The 10076-nt window shown below is 37.4% G+C and overlaps 1 pseudogene; it reads right to left on the bottom strand.

The window, feature by feature from the left end:
• LOC102483851 (lactoylglutathione lyase-like) overlaps positions 1 to 9203 on the bottom strand; it is a 112774-nt pseudogene extending 103571 nt beyond the window's left edge.
• Positions 9204 to 10076: the final 873 nt, after the last annotated feature.

Raw genomic sequence — 10076 nt, 5'->3', positions numbered from 1 at the left:
ACTATGCAGTGTGTACTGGATGGGAGATCGCATTTTGTGTGCTGTGATGATGCTTAGGGAAGGAATGTAAATTGAGTTACCAAAAAAAAAAGTTTCAGGAAAAAAGAAATATATCTATTCAATGACTGCAGTAGGATATGTAGCCCCAGCTAGGTGCTACTTTATAGGATGCGTAAAGTTAGACTTGTGTTCATGGAAATGTGTGTGTCACCTGTGTTTGCTATGAGGGTATTGGATTGATTAGGGTCTTTGGTGATTCAATAAAAAGTGGGGGAAAAACAGTAAAGAAAGCAAACATAGATACCAGAGACAGTGAAGGAGGAGAGTGGGAGAGGGCAGAGGGTAAGAGATAGGGAATCAAGGATGGGGGGGAAAAAAGCAAAACGTACAGAAAACAAGAAATGGAAGATTATTTGCTGACAATAACATGTTTGTTGACGTGCTTGATTGAGACAATATACAGTGTACTCTGGATGGAAAATCTCATTTTTTATGCTGTAATGATGTACAGTGAATGAATGTAAATAAATAAATTGAAATTTAAAAAAAAAGAAAGTCATTATGGTTCTTCTCGACTAATGCCATAGGATCTGGATTAATGTTAACAGTCTGATAACTGCCTTTGATTTCCCTCCTCTGCGATATATTCTACACACTTCAGATTAGTTTTTCTAAAGAACATGTCTAATAATGTCTTATTCCTACTCCGTAACTTTCTTTGACTTTCTAATTTATATTGAATTAAGACCTTCCATTCTCTATTTCTAATCAACCACTGCAATTTGCTTCAGGAACCCTTTCATGCTTCATACCCTCCAGACAAGTTATTTAACTTATACTAAAATACAAAACTATAGTTTTCCAGCTGAAGATCTATGATTTTTTTCATTCTATATTTAAATATATGAGCTATGGTAAGGAGATTGTTATCATGTCTGGCTGGGTTTCTAAGAAGTCTTTTTGTTGACTTCTAACAAATTCTTGGCTTTATTCTGAATAGATGAAATTGCTAAACAGAGTTCCTTACAGGTAAAATTTCGTACCTTTAAAAAAAATATGGATACATCCATAACCACACACATAGACAAACACACACTCAGAAATACACCACAAACATGCATACGCACATACACGTATCTAAGGAATACTTTGGAATTTTAAAAATATTAATTCCTTACCTCAAATTCAGTAGATACCAGAAGAATACTTTTGCATTTTTCTTTACATTGGATATATTTGCAATTTGAGAACAAGAGCCAGTGTTGGTTTTCAGACAGAATCCATTTAATTAATCATACTATTTGAACAGCTGGGGAGGCCATATATTTATGTAAGAGCTTAACATTCTTTCAAAAAATTGTCAAGTATGAATCAAAATAATATTATTTTACTTTTTAATGATACACTATTTATCTTTAGATTTTATTCACACTTAACTTTATAAATCAATAGTTTCAGTCTTTGAGACACATTATTACCTATGTTTAAATGCTTTAAAAGCACTATCATATACAGTGTGGAAAAAAAAAGAAAAAGAGCTAAGGTTCTATTTACCACAGGGACTCATTTGGAAAGTGTGAAATTTTCCAATTTTTGTTTCTAAATTTGGCAAGAAGTGGATGAAGTAGAGAAGAAATAGCTTGATAATATTACACAGTATACCCTTTGGTAGTCATCAGAAGAAAGATGAACTTTACTTATTAAAAAAGTTAAGTTTGTCCCATTCAATATGGAAGTAAAAAAATTCTACACAAACAAATGTGGGTAGAGGACATTGTAAAATTAGATCCTGTGCTGAATCACCCAAGAACACAATTTTAAAGAAAACAAGTCATTTAAAATGTCAGACAGTAGCCAAAGTAAGTGAAAAAACTTTTTAGAACTAGCTTAAATACTGAATTTAAATTTAAATACTTCTATTTCAAGAGCAAAAGCCAACTTGAAATATAAACTTTGGATTCTACCAGAGCTAGTCTGACAGGAAACTCCAGAGACTTAGGAAGTTATTTACATGGGAGTCACTTATGAACACCATCAGCCTCTGTCCTTTGGGCACAGCCAGTGTGGTCAAGGCCTGTAAAGGACACACCGAGAGCCTCAGAACTATGGTGTAACTCAGATAGCTTAGAAAAGGGCAGAAGCTTCGTAAGACTAAATTGGGAAATGAAGGAAAAGGGGTAACTGGAACATGGCATAGTAAAGTTCAAGTTCAATTTTCTGTTTTGATTTCTATCATTGTGTAACAGACCTGTTTGTGCTTAGCAGTTTTCACAGCTAGTGCCACAGGATTTTGATGACTATATCATGATGCCAGGAGGTATGCTGTCCCTCAAGGGGATAAAGAATGAAAGTGATCACTGTAGGCTGATGCACAGAGAAATCCAAGGACTCTCTAATGCACTAACTCAGCCTTGAGATTCAGCTGAGTCATTCACCATGGTTCACATGCCCACATACTTTCTCCACAGACCTCTGAGGCTGCCTTTAACTTTTTGTGCTATCTGCTTCTTTTTCAATTTTTAATTTAAGTATATTTTAACTTTATAGGAAGAAGAAGAGCAGATGTTCTCTGTCCCCCAGGGATGTAGTTCTGACCTCTTTCAGGGTCTAAAACTATGCTAGGGACTGGGCAAAAGAAATATTGGGAACCTTATTTACTCCCTAGAAATTTAACAAGCTGAGAGAAAAGATTCCAATACATCCCAAAGGATGGACTTCAGAATAAAATCATCGACCTGAAACATGAAAGTTTGGGGTCAAGGAAACAATGGTATTTATTTACTCTCTTGTTTTCTCATTCATTCATTCCACATATATTTTTTGAACTCCTACTACCAGGGAAAATTTTTAAGCAATGGACACATGTGTGAACAAAACCCAATCCTGTCTCTGCCCTCATAGAGCTCTCAAAATAGAGAAGTAGAGGCCAAGCTACAGTGGCATACGAGTAACACCATTGTTTGAGAATCTGGAAACCACATGGGTGGCTCAGATTCAGTTCCTGGGCCAATCTGAACATGCTGGGTACAGGGGCATGTGTCTGAAATCCTAGCTAATTGGGAGGCTGGGGAGGAAGATCATGACCCAGAAAGACCCTATCAAAAATACCTCTCTTTTTCCTTTTATCCTCATGAAGAAAAAAGAAGAAAAATAAAACAGAAACAAACAAATGAAACAAGTACAATAAAAAGACAATTAAGTAAAACATAAATAAAAGGGAAATTTAAATTGTGAGGTGAAAAACATGGTAATGTGAGAGCTTATCATAACTGACGTGACATCATCAGGAAAGAAAAACTTTCCAGAAGAGGCAGAGATTGAGCAGGACTAATCCAAGAGAACTTCATCGAACAGTTTTCCACGAAGAAGGAGGGAGCACAGGGAGTGAGGGCACTAGAAAAGACCAATGTTCTGGGAAAAGAAAGCATGCGGAATATGATAGGAAATGACACTTAATAGGGCAAGGAGCTCAGCACAATCTGTGGCCTCACTAGTGAGTGTCACAGTGGGTAGAAAGCAGGGGTACAATATATTTTGAGATAATTACTCAGAAGCATCATGTCCATTCTAGAGACAGAAAAGATACACCCGCATAGTCTAGAATCCAATATGGCCAAGTATAATGAAGACACACCTACCCTCTCAGTGTATATTAATTACTGGGGACTACAATATTAAGAGATGGCTTCTTGAATAGTGGCCAAACCACCACTTGGTTAAAACAGGGAAGTTTTGACTAACTATACTAGTAAATAATGAACCCAATATTCTTTGCCTGGCCTTCACTCTTTCACATAAATTCAATATGTTAATGCATCTGTAACAAATTAAGTATCTCTTAAAAGTCCCTTAAAAGTCTCCAATTCTTTGAAAATTTAGAGTGCCTATGGAAAACAAATAAGCAAAATCCTTGACCTTTTCTCTATTTGTAAGATCAATGGAATAAGCCAAGAACTTAGAAACCTTTCTATTCCCAGAATTTTTTAAAGGAATTTACTTTTATGAACTCAAAGCAGAATTGGAGATCTCTTTAAAAAAAAAAAAAGAAATACTAGCTTGTTTGGTTGGCTTTTGATAATGAAGTCAAGAGAATAATAATATATACCATTTGTAATACAGAACAACCCAATCTCCAAACTCATACTGATATTTGACAATGTCACCTAGACAACCCTTGGAATCTAAAGTAGCAATTCAAGTTTTTTATTCTTACATAACGAAAAAAGAGAGAGGGAAGGAATTTTCTGTTTCCCTTTAGTCAATGTCACATGTTCATATTCTAGTATTTTTTTAAATAATCTATTAAGCCGATCTGTAACAATCAATAAAATAGCTAAGTTCATGCATGAAATCCAAACAGAATCTTAGAATAAAGTGATAACAAGAAAATGGCCTTTCCAAAGGACATTTTAAATAAATTTCATTTTGAAAAAAAAAATTGTTTTAAAAAAATGAAGAAAAGAATGAGGACGGGAATGCTATTAAAGAACTACCACAAGAAGTCAGCAGTTTTTGAGTTTTTCAATTAAGTTGCCAATTTTAAGGCTATTATACTGCTCCTTGAATCAAAAGGATTAACAATTTTCCTCTAGCAATTAGAAAGGTAGAATTTTACCATGGAAGCACATGGGGAAAGACTGTACAAGAAGTTAGAATTAACTAAATCTCCACTGAGGACCACCCAAGAGGAGCTAAATGAGGGGTTACTTTCAAGTGGAGCTGGGATCAAAGATTGAGAGAGATTAGAACCAATAGGAGGTTAAAGGAAAACATCTGGTCTTTTGCAGTAATCACCAATCAAGAGGTGGATCTTCCTCGGGGAAAGGGCAGTCCATCTGACCACGGGCCCTACAGCGTGGTATAGAATGCTGGTTCCATGGAAGAGGACACCTCTGCCATTCTTCAGAAAAATGCACTTAAACATTCTGGAAAAGTAATAAAACACTTACTTCATCAGGCAGAATATAGAAGTACAATTTAGCATGCAGATTCAAAAGACTTTTTTTTTCCAGTCAGGGTAACATAGTCATACTACATAGTGAGCATAACCTCTTGATGGTTCATGCTAATGAAACCCATCACTGCTGATGGGCAGGGGTGGATATACTGTCTCTGGGAAGAAGTTTAGAGTTAAGGCTATCAGAAAGGGAGGTGATGCATATTAATATGGACTTTAATTAGCTTTAAAGTTTTGGCCCACATAATAAGTTCCCATGTCTGCTTAGGCAAGAGATGTTAAAGTCCCAGGGAGAAAATGGAAACATTTGGCAGAAATAAGAGGGAAGGGGAAGTTCCCATATTTATATAATAAAGAAAATGTCTGATGAAAAAAAAGCTTTATTTTAGAATGTTCTTGATTTTTGTACCTTGAATCTTTTAAGAGAGGTGCTTACTTTTTTTTTTTTTTTTTTTTAGGGGGTTTTTCTATGAGGGATTTTTGCTCCCCAGCACGTCATAGGGCATTTGTGCTCGCCAGAAAGTCAGAGAGAGACAGAGAGACAGAAAGCGAGAAATCGCCCCCCCAGGGGGATGGCCATGCTGTAATCCCTTCTCCTCCATTCTCCTCTCGGGATCCCGGGCACGCACACACATGTGCCCAGCGTGAGTTTAAGCCACCAGGTCCAGGATTCAAACCGCGGTCGACTACATGGAATTCCAGCGACATAGCCATTAAGCTAACTTCTGGTCCCGAGAGGAGCTTACTTTAACATGACTCCTATACAAAACCTTATTCTACCTCATTTCCTTTTTTTGGATTGTCCTGAACAAATAATCACCTAAAGGAATGGCAAAACAATTCAAAATAGTATCTTTTAATGTGCCAATATTATATGTTCTCTCTTTTATTAAGGGTTTTTGTTTTGTTGTTTTGTTTTGCCATAAGGTGCATACACACACTGGAGAGAGACAAAGAGAGACTGAGGGAAAGTGAAAAATCACCCCCCCCCGGGGGGGAATGGCCACACCACAATCCCTTCTCCATTCTCTTCCTGGGATTTTGGGCATGCACGCACACACACCTGGCATGTTTTACAAGCCACTCTGTCTAGGACTTGAACTGTGATCAACCACATGAGAGTCCAATGCCCTAACCACCATACTACCTATTGTTATCTGTTATCTATCCCCCTCTGTTATCTCCTAACATCACATTTCCTTGGAAATCCAAGAAAAAATTTTTTAAAGAATCAGAGCAATTGTCTTAATCTATTTTTGTGTTGCTAACAGAAATACCTGAGATTGGGTAATTTACAAAGTAATAAGGGTTTATTAACTCACAGTCTGGTGGCTGAAAGTCCAAAGGCTTAGGTCCAACGTCAGACTGACCTACAATATGGTCTACAGAAGCACAGAGGATGACAGGCAGGCAAATGCAGAGACAGCTACAGACAGCTCGCTCTCTCTTTTACCAGCCAGCTCTCATAAGAATTAATCCCTTCTCATGAGAACCAGAACTCATTGAGTCTCCTGAGATATCATTAATTGATTCATGATAGTATTGCCCCACAATGTAATCACCATGAACCAATCACTGCCCTATAGGCCTCATCACGTCCTAAAAGCAAATTCCAAAACATGAACATTTAGGGGACAAATAATCATCCAAACCGTAACAGCAAGCATGTTTGCTCAACTCTTCTATCAGAAGGCAACTGGGGCAAGAAATTATTAATTCTGCCATGGGTCACAGCAGGCAATGGCTATTTCCTTAGTCACTAATGAAAAGAGTGCTCATACTTTCTGAGACCATCTCTTCATATGACATCTTCATCAATGATCATTTTTAAGAAGGAGAAACCTAGACTGTTGAACCTGTAACTGAGCTCTGATTAGGCCAAGACATATTTGTAATGAGGACACCAAAGACAGAACGTCACAGATGCAAAACTGGATTCGCTGCCTTCTAGTATCCATCTACAAGTCTGCTTGTAGATCGAGTCTTACCTTCATTTCTCCGGTATCTCAGAATTAACGTTCCATTAAGCACTCAACCTCCACAATAGCCTCCATTGCCCCTCTATTTCAGACAACTGGAAGACAGTATAACAAAAACTAAGAACCTCTGTTCTCCTTTGAGTACCTTAAAGATGTCCTAAAATTATTGTTTAATAGAATGAAGTTGACTTGGTCTAAGTCATCAGGTGAAGAGAAGGTAGGGAAGGAAACCAAGCAAGAGAGACCTGTGACTGTCAGGAGTCACTTTGTTAGCAGCCGTGAAACAACTTCTGGGACAAAGTCTCAGAGAAAACTCTCCCCGGCAATATTTTGACAACATGAAAGTCAGTAACTCTTCATTTTCCGTCATGAATTAGATGCTGTCAAACCATTGGCTCTGTAAATTAATAAGCTAAGTAGAGTAGACATCTATGTCTCCCGTTACCACTGAGATTCTTTTTAGATAGCATAGTAAGGGAGTGGGCTATAAACTGGATCATTGATGTTTCAATCTTGACTCTTTTTGATTATGTGAATTTGAGCAAGTTACTTATTGTTCCCATATTTCGGTTTGCTCATGTGTAAAATAAAGTCACTAAGAGAGCTTCTGTTATAGAATTGTTGAGGGGATTGCCTTTAGACCAGCACCTGGGAGGTAAATGTTCAATAAGTGCCAGCTATTGTTATAATTATTATTTTGGTAATGGCACCAAGATTCTCCTTCAGGGAATAACCATCTTCCCCATTCTCATTCCAGTTGACTGTCTGAAGTCGACCTGAACCCGTTGCCTTGGTTCTCCAGACATTGCTAAAGTAGATGCTGTAAGAGTCAATGTTAGCAATTTGGATTTGAATTATTGGGAAAGAGGCACTTTATTTTTCCTGAGGTGCCCCAAGATAATGACTATAAGCCTAGAGATACTAGGAATCTTCAAATTGAGAAAACCTGTCTGAGGATAATGCCAACACACACACACACACACACACACACACACACACACACACACATTAATTGAATGATGGCAAGAGACCAAATCATCATGACACTATTCAAGCCCCTTGATCTAGCCATGCCTAAACCCAGTGACCCTGGAATTTCCAAGTGTATGAGTTAATAAATTTTCTTTGTCTAACTAATGTAAATTGAGATTTTGTTATGTAAAATGGAAGGAGTCCTAAGCAATATAGTAAATTATAGCCAAAAAATACTTGGGTATTAAGTAATTTCTTTCTTTTTTTTTTAAGTAATTTATTTCTTAATGAAAGTATCCAAAACTTGAGACCAGCAGATGGCATAATGGCTATATTGCTGGACTCCCATGTAATCAACCATGGTTAAAGTCCCAGACCCAGTGTCTTAAAATGCACATCGGGCGTGTGTGCATGCATGCCCAAAATCCTGAGAGGAGAATAGAGAAGAAGGGATTGTGGTGCAGCCATCACCCCTGGGGGGTGATTTCTTGCTTTCTGTCTCTCTGGCAAGTGCGTACACCCTATAGCAAAAATCTAAGAAAAAACAAAAAAAAAATCCAAAACTTTTATTGAGTAGTTACTCTGCTAGATCCTGTATTGGATATTGTGATATAGAATCTAACAAAATAATTCCAGTGAGAGAAGACAGACAATGAACACATTTAAATTACTAAATTGAAGTACATGAAATTGTCATTTTATAAGTCGGATACAGTTGAATATGGGCAATGTCGCATGATTCAGCCTGAGATCTACAGGTCGTACTACAGTTACTCTTATCTGTAAGAGATTAGATGCCCAGAAAAGAACTACCCTGCTGGCCTTTAAGCAAATCTCTACAAGGGTCTTCTGGTTTCCTATCTCCATCCCATTAGCCTCCACTCATCTTGCCAATCATTTCTTCCATCGTGAATTAGCACTGGTTAATGTCACAGACTCTGTTCCAGCAGGACAAAGAGCTACAACTACCCTGGAAATCATTTTCCTATATATTAGGTTTTTTTGTAACTGTGAAACTACACTGCTTACCAATATTATTATCATATTTTCTTTCACATATTGTCAGTAGCAGCCTGGCTCCCTGCCTCCTGATTCTAACCTATTTTATGTATTTGATCCCAGCAATTGACATAGCTTGGTACTTTTGTTGTTGTTGTTGTCTGTTCCCTATCTTGGTTTCTGATCCTGCTTGGTTGCTCATTTGGGGAAAGTTTATTTCTCACCTGGCTGGTGGGAGTTTGGCAGAGTTGAATCTGGTAGCAGTAACGGTAACTTGGAGCCAAGCAGGAAGCCATGGTGGGTAGCTTGGAGAAGCTGGCTCTGAGAGGGAAATCAGCATGCAGGAACTTACTAGGGAATACTATGGAGAGCAACAACTGGGGAATGGAAAGAAAGAAGAAGGAAGATGAGGGATGAGGTAGAAGAAAAAGTTAAGCTACAATGCTTTCCCAATGGAAGTCTCAAGTCTGAAGGATGTCTGAAGTTAGGTTGTTCTTTAAGTCTTGTCCTGAATTGGAACAAGAGAGTAAGTCTCTTCTATCCCAGTATCAATTGCTTGATCAGTATCATTTTGGAAAGATGTATGATAATCCCTAGAGAGGGCTCACAACAGAGTGTCTATCAAAGGCACTCCCAGAATCCAGGATGACAGGTCTTTTATTTCTAAAGGGAGAGCTGGGCAGTACAACACCGCATCCACCACAGTGGTAGACAAGCAAGAGAAAGGAGTTCCAACTGCTACCAAGACAGAAAAAAGCCGAAAGCAATTGAAAAAAACAGAGCATGGTACCTAGGCTTGGTACCTGCTTCACTTCTTCATTAATAAGACTATGTTATCAGCAATATTCATGTTATTTAGAGTTTACTTTATCATCATAATTTTAATTGCATTTTTTCCCACTTATCATCAAGTCACTTTGGTCCCTAAATGTTGTCCTAAAAAGTAATCCAATGCTTACTGAAAGTGTGAATAAACATTGAGTAGTTAATAATTAAAGCAAGTAAAAGAAGACCATAATTTATATTCCCTCTAGGAATGCTTATGTTTTAAAAATTAATCTGATTATTTCATTGCCAACATTTAAGATAATTGTAATTTCTCAAATATTAGTTGAATAGTCTGCACTAAATATCATAGGGATGTAAACACAAATGAGACATTGTCCTTA

The sequence above is a fragment of the Tupaia chinensis genome, unplaced genomic scaffold (assembly GCF_000334495.1).
Source record: "Tupaia chinensis unplaced genomic scaffold, TupChi_1.0 Scaffold000688_1, whole genome shotgun sequence".
Lineage (NCBI taxonomy): Eukaryota > Metazoa > Chordata > Mammalia > Scandentia > Tupaiidae > Tupaia > Tupaia belangeri.
The sequence above is the reverse complement of the archived record's forward strand: the minus strand, read 5'-3'. Positions and strand labels throughout refer to the sequence as shown.